This window comes from Corvus cornix, chromosome 2 (assembly GCF_000738735.6).
Source record: "Corvus cornix cornix isolate S_Up_H32 chromosome 2, ASM73873v5, whole genome shotgun sequence".
Lineage (NCBI taxonomy): Eukaryota > Metazoa > Chordata > Aves > Passeriformes > Corvidae > Corvus > Corvus cornix.
Window position 1 is genome coordinate 57,895,911 of NC_046333.1, and position 16,854 is coordinate 57,912,764.

The 16,854-nt window shown below is 40.9% G+C and overlaps 1 long non-coding RNA gene across 2 annotated transcripts; it reads right to left on the reverse strand.

The window, feature by feature from the left end:
- Nucleotides 1-326: 326 nt before the first annotated feature.
- Nucleotides 327-16,403, reverse strand: LOC109950986. 2 transcript variants are annotated; one of them, XR_002273420.2, is made up of 3 exons: nt 16,253-16,403; nt 6,433-6,518; nt 327-4,168 (listed from the first exon to the last, which is right to left on the reverse strand). It is a non-coding gene; the product is annotated as an uncharacterized LOC109950986 (long non-coding RNA). The 2 variants fall into 2 exon arrangements; XR_002273419.2 differs by having other exon boundaries at nt 327-4,869.
- Between the last annotated feature and the right edge of the window lie 451 nt (nt 16,404-16,854).

Genomic DNA, 16,854 nt, shown 5'->3' on the forward strand with positions numbered 1-16,854 from the left:
TAGCAGTGCTTTAAAGCACCCTGGATGTTAATAAAATCACTGTACTATAATGGTCACACAAAATAAGTCACATCAGCCTACTGATGCTTACCATTGTAATATATCTGTAAAACTCAGGACTTCCATGAGGCAATGGGTTCCAGTCCCATGAGTTATGCAATATTATACTCTTTCACGTGGAAGTGTGTTGTGGTTTAACCCCAGCTGGCAGCTGAGCATCACACAGCCACTCACTCACCCTCTCCACCTGCCCCACAGTGTGATGGGGGAGAGAATCAGAGCAAAAGAGAGAAAATCCATGGGTTGAGATAAAGGTAGTTTAATGAAACAGAAATGGAATAAAATAATAATAACAATAATAATAATAAAAGAATCCAAGTATACAAAACAAGTGATGCACAATGGAATTGCTCACCACTCACTGACCGATGCCCAGCCAGTTCCTGAGCAGTGGACTCTGGCCAGCCTTCCCCCTAGTTTATTGCTCAGCAGATGCCATATGTTGTGGAATATCCTTTTTGTTTGGGGTTAGCTGTCCTGGCTGTGTCCCCACACAGCTTCTTGTGTGTCCCCTCCAGCCTTCTCACTGGCAGGGCACAAGAAGCTGCAAAGTTGTTAGCTCAGTATAAACACTGAATAGTAGCTGCTAAAACATCAGCGTGTTATCAACACGATTCTCATACTAAATCCAAACAGCACTACACCAGCTTTTAGGAATTAACTCTATCCCAGCTGCAACTAGGACAAAGACTCAATTTATAATTTTTATATTTGATGCTACAGCGAGAGATGTTGTCTCTCCATCAATACTCAAAAAAATCCTTATCTTATAAGCTTTTACTTAAAAAAATTACAATCACTTGATGAAAGGAAAACCCAACACTTTTGCAGCTATTTTTCTATCCTCAAAATCCCATTACCTTATTTGTATGAATGTCTCATGGAACCTCTTTTTTTTTCCTTCAAATCTGTGCTGACAAGACTTGCTGAACTAAATTGTTCAATAATGCATCAATCCGTTATTTTCTATTTATGATGTAGCTCTTCCCTATCCCCCCATAATGCTGTGCTGAAATTTGGAGCCAAGCACGAGTTACAAGCCTGCAAAGCACCATGTGTGCTAATTGTGCTTTATATATTATTAATATGCAACGCATCCTGATACCAAGCTTCCAGAGCCCCAAGGCCTTCCAAGAGATTCAAAGAAAGAAGAGAGGAGATCCCACTTGTCCTCAGCACTTTTTACCTCCTTTTGTCAACTTTTGGCTAATGCTCATTATCAGAGCTGGAGGGAGGCAGAGCTCTGCGTGGCCGTCACTCTCCATCGCGGTCACGCCGCTCTGCCTGTCGCAGCGATGTGCACATGTGCACTGCAGCACTCTCTCACTTGAGTCCTGGCAGACAGTGTCAAGCTGTTTGTCCTTTGCTTTCTACAGTGCTTTCTCTAGGAAGACCCTTTCCAAGAAAACCTTGTTAAGCACCTGACAGAACCAATCTTCTTTTAATTTCAAGGCACTTGGACCTTTAGATGTAATTACATGTATAAATAGAATGACTCACCCAATTTTCCTGCTGTTTGTGACTTACATTTCATTATTTTCATTTAGCTGACAGAGAGCTGACAATTGTAGCCGTCCCTGGAGATAGCATAGTGAATCCAATTTACAGACAGTCTTTGTAATTGTTTGGCAACAGACTGCCTGGCCATGCATTTAAGAACAGAGGTGAACTTATATATATTAGGATGAACCCAAATCAAAGTACCACATCTTATTTTATTTTTAATTGAAACAGCAGAAATTTAAGAGAGCGTGGCAAACTGTACAGGCATGAGAGCCCATCTGGACATATTTGACAGGGCTCCTGTCATGCTGACAGCTTTCTACAGCTCACTGGTGCCTGACAAATTCAAAAACTATTTTCTGGGCTTATTAAGAGAAAATTGAAAGGGTCCAACCATGAAGCAGCCTCTGATTGCTGCTCAGCACTGCATCTTCTCTGCTGCTGCTCTGAATGCAGGCAATCCTGTGGCCTGCTACACCTGGCACATGGGGACAGCTCCAGAAATGAGCACCTTACCTGCTCTTGGTAAGGGAGACAGGAGAACCATAAAAGTGTGTGTCTTCCTGGTAAATACACCCCTAACACTTAACATCTCCCTTTGCTTCCCTTAAATTCATTACATTCCTTAAACGTGTTGCTTCCTTTAAATTCATTACACAAATACAAAATTAAAAGCTTTGAAAGGACTAACATATTCCTATCAACCAGAAGGTTCAAGTTTGTGCTTTTCCATGGCTTCATTGAAGTTCACCCAAGTGAATACTCCCAAATCTCACAAGAAGTTGTGTGCCTGTGGTACTCGGTAGGGCTCAGTCAACTGTATGGCAAAGATAGTATAGAAAATACCATCAAAAACTGCAGCCTTGGAGTCTGAAAAGGAAAAAACATAAAAGCACAAACAGCTGCTAACAGCTTCATATTATGTTCCCTCTGGAAAGTAAATACAGCCTATGGGGAATTTTCCAGTAGATACAAATGGCTCAAACAAACTACAGGGGAAAGAAGAGAGAGAAGGAGGGAGAATGGGGAGTTATGGGGACCTAAAAAAACTACAGAAATTACAGTCTCAAAGCCTCCCGTTCATTTTGAAGTCAATCTGTTCCATTTCTCTTAAGATGACTGGTGATCAGAAGATATTTAAGACCATTGTCTTTCTTTATTGGACCTTTTTCTTCTAAGTACTCTCATCTTTTTTAAGCAGAGGTTATAAAAGTACTGATAACAAGTTCTAGAAAGTAAAAGAAAATCTTACTGAAGATAAAGGGATTCTTACAAAGAAAATGTTATTTTCCTGTTGCATTAAATTTTTTGTAGACATTCCTGCACTAGAAATGAATGGCATTGTAAATGGAGTAAAAAATAATAATACAAAAGACATGACATAATACAACAGGAATTGCTGTATCGATTATGCGTTCCCTCTTCCTTCGGTCCATTTGGTCCATTGCTTCTTAATCAGTATTGTGTGTGTCTACATTAGTGTGATAGCCTGAAGCAGGAGTGCACTTCTGAATCAAATGTCCTGCCATTTCCAATTACTCTGGTTTTTTTCAGATCTCAGAGTAATCTGAGAGCACACAAGCTCCGTTTCACTGTATAGGCCTAAATGAAGAGCTGAACTTCACAGCTCACCTGATGTACTCCAACCACTGACAGGTAATCAGTCTGCAGCACCAAAGAGAGTCAGTCCCAGTGCATGTGACAGAGCTGCTGGCCCCTTGGCACCATCTTTCCCCCTACAAAACATGTTGCACTGAACTGCCTGCTAAGGTGGATGCAGTTTTCTTTCATTCATGCCAGCCACCTTGCTATGTTTGCAGCCTGATTAAAAATGTAGCAAATCTAAAATATAAAAACTTCTTAAGGCTTTTAAAATTCTTCTTTGCCATTAAACACCTTGTTAATAAGCTAACCAAGTTCTGAGAGTTTTCCTGACATGCTGGCAATAAACCTGTAGAGGAACATTTCCTGAAACAGCTCACTATAATTCTTATAATGATAAAATAATCAAATAAGTTTTCAAATGTGTCACTATCAGAAACCATCAAGTGTTTTCTCTATTTCTTCACTGTTGTCCAGGTTTTGGCTGGGATAGAGTTACTTTCATCTCAGTAGCTGGAACAGTGCTGTCATTATCTCAACCCTCTGGCCCCATATTGCGGGCCAAAAAGGACTGTTGTGGTTTAAGCCCAGCTGGCAACTAAGCACCAAGAAACTGCTAGTTCAACCTCCCACAGCACAGTGGAATGGGGAGGAGAATCAAAAGTAAAACTTATACATTTAGATAAGAACAGGTTAATAATTTAAACAAAGTAAAAGACGGAGAAGACGAAGAAGAAGACGAAGAAGAAGATGATGATGACAAAATCAAGGCAAAATGATGCACAACACAAATGCTCACCACCCACTGATTAATGACCCTGCTCTTCTTCTGGTTAACTCCCCCAGTTTATACATTGGGCACGTTGTTCTCTGGTGTGGAGTATCCCTTTGGCCAGTTTGCTCAGCTGTCCTGGTTGAGCTCCCCATCAGCTTCTTGTGCCCCTCCTCACTGGCACAGCAGGAGACACTAAAAAGTCCTTGACTCAGGGTAGTCACTAGATAACTACAACCAAAACATCAGCATCAATATTATTCTAATACTGAATCTCAAAAACACAACACTGTACCAGACACTGAGAAGAAATTAACTCTATCCCAGCCAAAACCAGGACAACTGTGAATATGTAGTGAACTCCCAGTTCTCTGATTGGGGATAGAGCTGTGGAAGACACAGATCAAACCAAGCAATTCTTAGAAAATCTTGTGTTAACTGAGTTGATCTGAATCTGTTGTTAATAGCAGCTACTATTTGGACAGTAAATTCCCTCACTGTGATTCTCTCACAGTTTCCACAGGTTCTCTCTCACAATCATGCAGTGAGAAGAATAGCTGTAAGGACAAGGCCAGATGTTCACTCAGAATTAGGCAACTGCATTGGCACACTGGTGGCTTCTAGGTCTTGTTGGAGCAGTTCCTCACAGGGTCCCTGACATCTGACACGTGTATGACTCCATGGTCCCTGACAGCAGGTAGCAAGCAGCTCTTGCCCTCTCAGACATGCCCAGGTTACCCAATGCTTGGCTGATGTTGATGGGCCATGGCCTCTTGAGGTGTTGGCTGACTTGGGGGGTTTATCGCTTCCGGTGGATTTAACGGGACCATTTACAGCTTCTTGGAAGACTTTCTCAGGTTGCCTCTCAGCACATACCTTCCACTCTTCAGCTGTTGTTATCTGGTAAAATTTCTCCATCCACAGACAGTTACCTATAGTACATGTTCACACACACTCACAGAGAAGGGGCTTTCATATTAAACTTTGTATCTGCTTTGTGTCCTATACTGAAATCTGGAAACAAAAATTATTTTCCAGCTATATTCTCAACCAGAAAAGACTTTGATTCTTCTAATCTCCTAGAAAAATCTCCTGGTTCATTTTCTCATTCCATTCCACCATCACACAGATAATATTGTCCAACAGAACAACAAATTAGAATAGTTACAATTCATATGTTTAATGACAAATATTTAAATTAAGATAATGAACATGGAGTTTTAGCATAAATTTGAATATTGTCTTTACCTTGTTTTATTCCCAAATGACAACCTGTCTGCATACTTCTCTTGTTTTGTTCCCGAGTTCAAGTGACACAACAAACATTACTTATGAGAAACTACAGTATTCTTGTCTGGACTGGCACAAAGAGGATTTTTAGGGTTTTTTTAGTTTATGGTCTTCAACTACCCTTCACAAGTCTTTGTCTCAGCACCAGGAATTAAAACTAACCTGGAAAAAAACTGTATTTTCCCTATTTAATACGCAAGAAATTCATAGTTATATAAATGCCATCAAAGAACAGGGTGAAAGTCTACAGCACAACTAGAAACAGCAGCCAGAATTACAGGCTCATGGGCCAATATCTCAACAAAAGCTGCTTGCTGTCTTTGCCATGGCTGAGAATTAGAACCACAGCTGCTGACATCCAAAAGTGGAGAAGGCTTTCAGCTCTCTTACAGAGGAGTAATCATTTCTTCCCTTACAGCCACTCCATCACACTGTCATTTGCACAAATACTCAGTAGTTTCTGTCCTTCCTGCTTTGCTGTGTTAGCTCTAAATCATCATTCATGTTTCTACTTATCAAATAATCTCAAATTATTTACTTAGAAGGAGAAGATGCACAATTTAGACTTCCATGTAAAACCAGTTAATCAGTGCAAGCTTGGAGGAGATACAGATAACGAGAATAAACCTGTTCTTAATTATGCCACCATCCCTTTTGGATTTTATCTCTTACAGCTCTAACATGAGTGTGGCTGCACCCAGCCAGACTGCTCTGCATCTGAATAGATGGGTGATTCAGCAACATTTCAGCTGGACATCCATCAATTTATTAACACAGTTTGGGAGGCTGAAGCAGAGAGACTATTCACCATGGCTGAAAAAAATGCAAACATCACATGTGCCTTCAGAAAGGGAAAGGAGGAAGACTGGGAAGCTACAGGCCAATCACCTGGCCTGGGGCTTGGAGTCAGACTCAAAACTTGAAAAAAATGGCAGAACATGCTGTAAAACACTTTTTAATATTCTGTCTTTATGGAGCTAAAATAACAACATCCAAAAAAGAAAGGGGCTACAAAGAGACTGAAGGGAAAAAATCCTGAAAACAAATGACATGGCAGAATGAAGCTACAGAAAAAGCAAGATAAGGGGAACTTAATGCTAGAAAAACAGAAGAGAAGTATGTGTCAGGGAAGAGAAAGATACCGAAAATAAAGCAAGCAAAACAGGAAAAATGGTTATATAACAGAGGGCATAACATCAACTCACTTGGCTTAAGTCACCCTTGGCACCCAAGGCTGCACTTGACTCATCTTTAGTCTGTAGAATATGTTTGCCAAAGTCCATAATGAAGTCTGGAACAGAGAGAATCTGTTGTGAACTTTCTGGGCCTTTGCATATTTTTAAATCATTCAAAATATCACAGAAAAGAAACTGATAAAGTAACGCTTTTCTGTTTCTCATTCCAATGCAGTGAGAATTTATAACAGCATTTGGAAAAAAATGGGGGTTTTTTTCCATATTGTAATCCTCATATGTAGTATGTAGTACTAATTTTTAAATTGTGCATTATAATCATTACGACAATCTAAGTTACCTGAAGACCAAAAAACCTAAATTATGCTATAATCAAAAGGTGATAAAGCATTTTATAACAGATTTCAAACCTTCACATTCCCAGTACAGTAAAAAAGTTGCTTTCATATCACGTAGGAAAACCAGCTTGCATTACTGCCGTGCTTCTGCATCATTCAAGACATCATCACCATTATTATCATTACTAGAATAAGACTACTTGCATGTTACTTATTTAACTGTAAGCATACCATAATTCCTCATTAACAGTGCTGTATTCCTAACCTGAACATGTTACTTGGAGATGGATGAGAGCTATTCCCAGTCACAGGAAGTCCAAGGTACCAGCTGAAAGGCTGGTAAATCTGTATGCAATATTCTGTACTACAGCTACCCTGCGTGTGGTAGACGAACCCCCCAGGTGGGAAAGGCAGCTGTGCAAGGCATGCACTGCTCTGGAGTTGGTGCTGCTTTGTGAGACTCATATCCATGTATATCTGGGTAACTATCAACCAGGGAGAACAGAAGAGGGAAAAAAAAATAGTAAAGGCCAACTTGGTGGGCTGCCATTCATCCTGTATGTGAGATACCCTTGTGGCCCCACCACCAAAACAGAGACTCTAGTAGGGGATTAAAATAATCCAGAAAGTCTCTTCAAATTTTAGTCTCAACTTTACATAAGACACTAACTGTATTTATACTGCAAAAGCAAAGTAAAATAAAATAAAATAAAAATATTACATTTAATTGGTTTTTAATAATAAACAGTAATTTTTAGAAATGGGACCAGAAAGGTACCCTGATGACACTGGTGCACAGGGCAGTGCTGACACCAGCCTACCTTATCTGCTGTCTCCTTTTATTTGTTACCACCTGCCCACAGCACCTCTGTCCCTTTGCTCTGAGTGTTATGAAATGCCAAAACAATTGCTGAAGTTAGGGTTTTTACTTTTCTCTAGTTATTAATGGAGCTCTCTGTCTAAATGAAACCTCATTTCTTGAAACTTACTGGAACCTAATCTTGAAATCTCTCCTGTTCAGTAAAAAAGCACCGCAGCTCTAGTTAAAGCAATAGCTATGGGAGCTGTGGGAACAGAGGTGGCAGCATGAATATTGAGGAACTGTTTTTCCAAATAGGAAAGGCTGTTTAGAGACCAGCAGAACACACCAGCCCATCAGCCCATGAGACTTCTCTGCTTCCTTTCTTCTTGTTTGATAAGAGGAGAGTGACAGATTTTACCAGAGATCAGAGGAAACTGTCTGATCCCAGTGGGCTTTGGGGACCCGAGAGGTCTTGCTGAGGGACCTACCACTAGTTAAAAGCAAACAGTTCATCACACAGCAGGAAGGGATCTGAAAAGATAGAAATAAGGCACATAAATGGGAAGGAGGGATTTGGATGACAGAAGGGTGGTAAAAGAAAGAATAAAAAAAAAAAAAAGGAGAAGAAGGGAGGGAAAAGGGGAAAAAAAATACAGACTGAGGGATGAAACAACCACAAACCTGACCTGTGCAGGAAAACATCATAAACTTCCTGGGGCTGCAGTCCCCTTTTAAAATTCCCCAAGGATCAGCAGGTAGTTCAAGCTGACAGTAAGATGCAGAGCACCCCCTGACATTTATGGGAAGGGTTCTCAGCTGAGGAGCAGCAGTTTTCCTCATGGATACATCAGAATCATTAATTTGCTGGCCCTCATACTTCAGCACATTAAGGCCAGATACTCCTTTCTCCCTCTGCTCACGGAGATGTTTTTTCCTGAATCTTGTCTTCAGGTGAGTGGTTTTCCACTGCTGACATTTAATATTGTTCAAGGCAAAGAGGCTGTGTGACCAGACCTCTTTATCAGCAAAACTACAGTAAACACGTTTGTAGTGTTACTAAATTTTGTTTGGCTGCCTGAAATGAAAACTAGACTGAGTGATAACAGGCTGGAATACCCTGAGACTCAAGCAAATCAAAGACTGCTTTAATGGGGACCATGAAAAGTGTTTTGAAAAAATTCAAAGAGCAAAATACTACAGAGTGACAAAAAGACTATCTTGAGGGAGTGAGTTAGTGACTTTACCTCTACAAAGAAATTCAGTACAAAAAGACACCTGGATCTTCTGATTAAAAAAAAAAAAAAAAAAAAAAAATGTAGACAAATAAATATCCCTGACCACAACTTTCCTCAGTCCCACCAGTTCTTACAGAATTTTTCTGAATCTCATCAACTGATGAGAGACCATCTGGAAGAGCTCTAGTGAAGGTTCCATGAACACTGTCTCCATGGCATAGGCTCTTGAATGTGGCTATAGCTTTCTACCTGTGGGCTGAATGGAAGAACAGATCCAGAAAGCAAAATTCCTTCTTGGATAATGAGTTCCACATGAGACAGCTTCTTCCACTGAATTACATACCCTCTAGAGGAGTTTTCAAGAGAGCTTCTAGAAAAGTTGAGTGAATATGTATATTGTTTCTCTTAGAGAAAACACCTCAGGATGGGAAGACTAACTGGTACTAGTTCTGAGCATGAGACAGTGCTGTCTGCTTGTCCCTTTCTTTTGGTGACACACCTACACCCACAAACATCCATCTTTGCTGCAAGCTCCCTCATGAGGGCCTCTTCTCTCAATACTTTTACAAAAAATAGCATCCGAGGTTCACTCCGTGCTACACTGAACACCACCCTTACAAAACACTGCAGAGGTGTGGATGTCAGCCTCTCATTGTGCCATGTCCACTCTTACTGGGAGACCAGAAACAGATCACCCATCCCCACCACCCATCACCACTGCTTGCTGAGCTTCTGCTCAATTCCCTCCCAGAGCTTCTTCTGGTTCTGCTCATGACTGCTAATGCAGCAGCTGTCTGTGTACTGCAGGCCTTCTGTTGCTTCTGCTGCTGAGGTGAATATGTGATTTCTGATTCTGAATAGAGTCAGCTTGGATCCAGAAATGGGTACTACGTATGGTACTCCATCACCACGGGAATTGCCCAGGGCAGCAGTGAGCAGTACCAAATGTCCTGGTGCTCCCTGTGCATAGTCCCCACCACCAAGACCTTACTTCAATCCATCTGGGGTGTGACACTGTCATTCCTTATGTATGACGTGTCTCTGGTTACAGTGCAGGCATTAGAAGATGCAAAGGTCTGAATTTCCCAGATCAGGACACTCCATGTCCACTGCCATGGTTGCAGGTGCAGGGTAGTGCCTACCACCTCCTTGTCCCAAGGCTGCTGTCAGTGCAAAGGACACATCACTGACTTCATGGGAGAAGGCAGCTCCTCACCAAGTGAGGAAGGTCTCATGAGTCTGTACGAGCCAGTGATGAATGATAGATGTTGCCCATTATTAGCAAGGAAAGGCAAGTGCTGCTTGGAGTATTTTGACATGTTAGAGATGAGTCATGGGAATTCCTTATTTTGCATTACCAAGAGTCCATTCCAAATAGAGAAAATAACTAATATAAGAATAGCTATTTTCAGCTTTCAAGCTACCATCTGCTGAGTTCTTGTCACCATGCAGAGAAGCTGGTAAGCATCTCACAACCTCATGTTACAGGAAGGTAAAGCTGAAGAGCGTGAATTTGCTTGTGTGACAAACCTGGCACTAAGACTCAGCTCCCAGCCCCCACCTGGTTCTTCATATTACACTTTTTTAAAGTCTTAGAGTGCTCAAATAAGAAGTTCAAGTCATTCAAACAGAACCTGATCCAGTCCGGCTATCAACAGGAGTACTACTGTGAACAATTCATTGTGAAGTAAATGAAGCTGCTCACAGAAAGTGTGTGTCCACAGCTTCTCTTTGGAAGTAGATGGAAGACTAAAGCAAATTCTGTTTTCTTTTAAATGGGAAAGAGAAACTGTTGGATGATTCTCCAACTTCAGTATTGTTAGCTGTTGTTAAATTAATAAAACATCCAGTACGTGAGCAAATTATCAAATGGCTTAAGTACAATTATAGTGTATTTCAAATATCAGTTCTAATTATATTTCCTTTTGACAAAGTAATTACACTTCAAGAAACCACAATCAGAACAATTTTTCACTGCCAAATCTGAGAACAGAAGGTGAAAAAGGTGCATTTAGATGATTTTATAAATGACTAATTTAACTTTTACATATTAAAAAACCCATAATAGTAGAACAGCTTAAAAATAGACTAGAGAACTCGCATTTTAATCCTATTTCAAGGCATTTCATGATTTGTAATTTAATGAGCCTTAATACAAAGCTTATGTTTAGTTTTCTTTCCCTCCATTAACTTGATATTTTCTTGATATTGAAAGTTGTTTGGCTGCTACAGAGACAATATATATTTTTAGTCAAAAATTCACACAAGAGCAAAATTAAGCACAGCCATTTCCTGTCCCACTCCAGCTTCACAAGATACTCTGAACATCTGTTAGAGAAGACTGCAAGATATTCTTGTGAGGACTGAGAGGCTGTTTACTTTGTGAGGATATTGGGTTCAGGGGCTGTTGAGCATAAAAGACTGGGACAAGAGACAGGAAGAGAAGGAATACATTAAAAACCCAGTCAGAGAATCCAAAAAGAGCAGGTGAAAATTGATACTTATACCAAAGACCAGAGCCCTCACATTGATTATTGACAGGACATTGATGGAACAAAGCTTTGACAAATTCCACCATAACTCTTTAACTGATAAGGAGGGAGAAGCAAGATTACCAGGGGTGTTAAGGCCATAAGCAAACCTACTATGGGATATTTGAAGAAATTGTGGGAATGTGATAAACTTGCAATGAAATATTTAGGGGAAGGGCATCAGTGTAGATAGGGGAGGACCAATAAAGGAAAAAAGGAGAGAAGAGGAGGGCAAATAAATGGCACCAAGTCCTGTGCCTGACCGCTGCAGTCTGTCATTGTTACACTCCATTCTGGAATATTACCCTGGGTGAGAGGGCTCTCCAGTCCATGAAAATCTACTCTATCAGAAGTCTGAGAGCTGACTAACGGAGGGACCATAGGTCCGAGCCAGCTATGGGGCAATCCTGGGCCTGAGAGATGGGGGACACCATAGGGCTGGACCTGCTACCAGATTCATTTGGATGTGTGTGTGTGTCTCTGTGTGTGTGTGTCTGTGACATCTGCTAGCATGGCTGGATCCCAACTAAACAAGTAAGGACCAATTGTATTTCTCATGTTTACATCTGGTGGCCACTGCAGCCCGGAAAATGATGCTGTGCCCCAAAGCCTCCCGGACTCAGCTTTGCTCCGTCAGTGCTCCCTCTGTTAATCCCACTGTTTTCAAGTGCACGCACACATCTCTCAGGATGTGCTGTATATGATCAGAACTACTCTTTCAAGGCAGCACTGAAACAGTAAACATCTGCTCCATCCTTGCCATGTGGACCTGATGTTCTTCCAACCTGAGGCAGCAACAGATGCACAGAAAAACTCCCAAATTTCCTCCAGGCTGATTTTGATGAATTGCTCCTTCTGGACTGACAACAGAGGGATAACATGACTTGAGCAAGAAATGCTGGTCTTCAACTGTTTTCTCCTCTTTTCTTCACAACACAAAGCATGACAGGGATTTCTGACAGCACACAGAAGATTACAGACTTACTGAGGCCTGTAGGGTCTTCTGTGAGAGAAGGCATGGATTACCTCTCCAGGGCAGCATGGTGATCTGGATGCCCTACCTCAGTCTCAACATGCATTTAATAAGGTCTGAAAAAGTTTCAAGTAGCATTTGACATGTTGCCTCAGCTACTTAGCTCCCCATGGTGCCCATGAGAAAACCACACACCCAAGATAGCTCACAGAAAATCTTGTCGGAGATGCGGGTAAATAGTGGGTTTATCTGCACAGCCAGACTAGTAGCAGATTGAGAGAGAGAAGATAATTAGCAATTTTTGGATGTTGGCAATATGTAATTTCAGACAAAAATATTTGCTTTGAGGCTCTGACTTATAGTTCTGGCACCATTTCTGTTACAGTCTTCTTTTCAGATGCTAGAGACTGTCCAAGTTCTCACTGATGGCTGTTTTATGCCCCTTTCTTTTCCTCCCATAATTAACATATGCTGCATGCTTTTGGAATCAGATAATTTTGTTCAAAGTTTTCCTTTTTCGCCCATATTCAGCTCATGGGCACCAGAGCTATTAAATTTGAAATTTTTGGTTGTTTTCAATCCCACCCACCCTCAACTGCAAGGTTCAGGGCAACTGCAAGCTCTTAGCAGCCTCTTGCATGCATCCAAAGAGCTCATACTGTTTTTGTTAAGGAGGAAATTATCCTTAAAGCAATGCTGTATGGAAATAATAATTGCTGCCCTGGCTCTTTCTGCTGTATTCCCCTCACCATTTTGTGAGGCAAATCTCTTTGTCATTCTGTTTCATTGTTACACATCTCTTTGCTGTCCTCCCACAGTAATACCAGAAGCTGGGTCAGTTGTGTGGTGTACACAAAGTGATTTGGAGGTTTGGGACAGGGGAGGCTGTGGAAGCTGCCCAGCTGAACCACAGGAATGCAGCATCAATGTGCCACTCACACAAAGGACCTGAGAGTGACAATCTGCCCGCTACAGAGAAGTTTTTGGGGTGGAACTGTGTTGCTGTTGTACATCTGGAGAAAAAGTTCTGTCTCGTAACAGCGCTATGGAGAACAGTAATAACCTGAGACCAGGCAGGCTAACTGCACCACTAGGTCTGTTTTGACTCACTTCTCACTGGATTTAAGTCCTGCTTCTCACATGAATACTGGAATGTACTGGAGTATTCCACCCATCCAGTGTCTGGTTGTAATTCATAGTCAGGTTCTGAACGTGAACAATAGCCAAAAATAGTTTCTTAAAGTTTCTTAAAGGCCATTTTGTAGTAGTGATTGTGAATAGAACATAGAAGAAACCAAATTCAGGCACATTGGTATTCAGATCCAAGCAAAAAGCATTAGTGTAGTCCTAAAAGTCATTGGCCTGATTTACGGCCTGAATTATTATATTCCTCCAGGGTTTCAGTGATGACATGCTTGCCACATGCTGTCTTGTTCAACACAGTTCTTTGTCTTTCTCAGAATTGCTCTGTAAAAGTCAGCATTTGTGCAAAAGAAAACTAAGGGAAGATTAGAAAGGCCAGGACCATGCTAGACCCAGCACACAAATCATTCAGCCAACATGCCTTATGTGTTGTCACCATTGGCACATCTGTGCCTTCTGCTTTCCACCCTCACTCACAAAACCTCTTTGTTTTCCCCTGGAATATCAGGATGCTTCACAAAAATGCACATGAGCATAGGCTTGAGCCTGGGGTTTACAGCAGCAGGGCTTCGGTGTTGATTATAAGCAATTCTGATGTTTTCCACTGATTACCATGCATTTTTTTTCTCCTACACAACATCTAAGATGATTCCTCGTGTTTCTGTTGTCCTTTCTCCTAATGCAAGAGAAAAGGGCATTTCCTAATACTGAAAGGCAGATGAGGAACACTCTCCCCAGGCAAAGCACAAACAGCCTGTAGCCAATTTATTTCTCAATATTCCTCCATGTCAACATCTTTCGTAGATCTCCCAAATGATTATGCATCTGTACTGATAAGGAAAATACCCAGAGATATCCTAATGCCAAGAGCTTTGCTGGGATATGTCTCCTCTTTCTTCCTTCAAGGTACAAAACTGCTTCTCACTCAAGGAGACAAAAAAGAAACTTTCTGTTTAATCAGAATATTAAATAACTGGAAACTTTGTATTTCTGTAGCACATCTGGTACTTTCTGTTACTGGAGGCAAAATACTGAGCTAGATAGATAAGTGTTTGAATAACAAGGTTATTGTTTCTTAATATCATAAAAAATTACCACTGGTGAGCAAGATGGAACAGTATTTGACAGCAGACCACTGAGTTATTTTATAAATGCATGCCAGCTGCTATGGTAGTCAGGAATAAGATAGACAGCTGCAATACCAGTAATTTTTGACACATTTTTTCCCTGTTTTCTATTGTTTCTCTCTAAGTCCCATTAGTAATCAACAATTCAACAGTCTTACAGGTTCCCTCACTCAGAGCAAGGACTTGTTTTAAACATGATTTACCTGTTCCTTCTCAAACTATCTACCAGAAGCAAAAATTTTACAGCTTTAAAAATACATTAATACAAAGCCAGGGGCAAGAGTTAATGACAGTCATTTCTACCTTTCTCTAAGTACTGACTGAACATGCAAGGATTCAGAGAAATTCTTGCTTCTAACAGTATGCATCCTTCATTAAAACATGAGGAACGAGGTGAGTTTCCTTTCTTTTCCAGGAAGACAGGCTTTAAAGGACTTAACATTGCAAAGGAGTCATAGGGTAAAATAACAATTTCCTCTACTGCTTTCCTTTACTATTTCACCCCAGGTTGCCAGCACACCAAATATGCAGCTGCATTATCATAAAATCAATCAAAAAGAAATATAGAGGATATTGAGGCCCTTCAGCCATTACTGCCACACAATAGGTGAATCAATGCCATGGGGACTCAATGTGTTCAGTTTCAGCATTTCCCTTGTGGAAAGCCCCAGATTTTAACTCTTGTCTGCTTCTGAATCCTCGAACATAAATATTCCTTTTTTAAATGGTTAAGTTCTTAATTATGACTCATTAGGGATATTATTATTCTATTTTATTTACTTACTTATTGACAGGTTAAAGTTGCAGACATAACAAAAGCCATTCTATGAATGACAACATATGACAAATGAAGAGATATGTTCTATGTTAAATGGCTTTTCCTCTTTAAGGCTTTGTAAAAACAAATAAATGTTTATCCTGTTTTTAAGATCTGACTGGAAGTTCCACAACTTCAGGTTTCTTTCATGATGAAACAGTGAAGTTCACAGAACTGGACAGCAACTACCCCTACACCATGTATTTAAACAATTTAAGTATTTAAACGAACTATCATGTAAGTTTGATCCTTTGAATCCTTAGAGATTGTAATCTACTCTGCCCAGTGGCCAAACTAAATGTTCATTACTAAATGCAGTTGAAGAAGCAAGGGAGGGTGATAAATTACCACCACAGCAAGGAAAACAGCCCCTTCAGTCAGAGGCACCAGCTTTCCATGCCTTCTGCAAAAGGATTGCACAGTCTGGTGTCCCCAAAGTACTTTGACATGTATATCCTCTAAAACTGGAACTCACTTAAGGCAGGCTTGACAAAGAACTGAAGTAGACATCACTGTGGCAGGCAGGCATTGACACTGCCAGAGAACATGGGGACACTTTAGACACTGTGTTTCATGTCTAAATCCCACCTTTCTCACCTTGCACTGGGAAGTTCAAGGATACCCAATAAACAAATCCTATCTCATGTTGTGCTCTCCCAAAAAGACTCATTCCAGTAAAGTTAACAGCAGGATTAATAAAAATTACACGTTTCTTTTCATATCTTGTTCTACGAGATACTTGCCATCACTAGAAGAGTCTAAACAAAATGGGATCTGTCCTTCTTCTGCAGAGGCTGCACAGCTGCCCAGAGCTGCTCCATGGATACACAGGAGACATCTAACACCCCAGAGCCCACCAGACTTACTGTCCAGCTGCAGGCTGACCTCCCACAATGTGGGCATGTAGTTCCAGACACATCCAACTCATCATTCAGCTGAGCTGCACTGAAGCTTGTTGCTTTAAACTGCTGTACACGAGGCAGCCCCACCAAAGCAAGCAGCCTGGGAAAAGCTGCTGCTTGTACTGAGTAAGACAAAGACACTTTTCATGGCTTCAGCAGCTTTGTTCTTCTCAGCCTCTGTTCCTCTCATTTCCTCAAGCTTGTGAGCAAGTGTGAGCCCAGCTCATGGTTACAATTTGTAGGCTGAGAGAGGAATTTCCCAATAGCTCAAATCCTGGAGCTGACAAACCTGCTCTATAAATAAGAAAAGTGGCAGTTTTTCATCATGAGCTTAAATTAGGTTTGAGCACTCTGAAAAACCTCCTGTGAACCTGCAATACTGATAGGAAGTGCACACATTTTACTCCTTGTCTAACCTATCCCAAATTAACCTCCCCCTGCCCATCTAATTTTCCATCTGGAGGAAATTTTGGCAAATTCTGATTCAGAAGAAAAAAGACTGTTGTACTTCATCCGAATTTTTGTCTCTGGCTTGAATGTTTAGCTAATTGTGGAGGCATCTATGC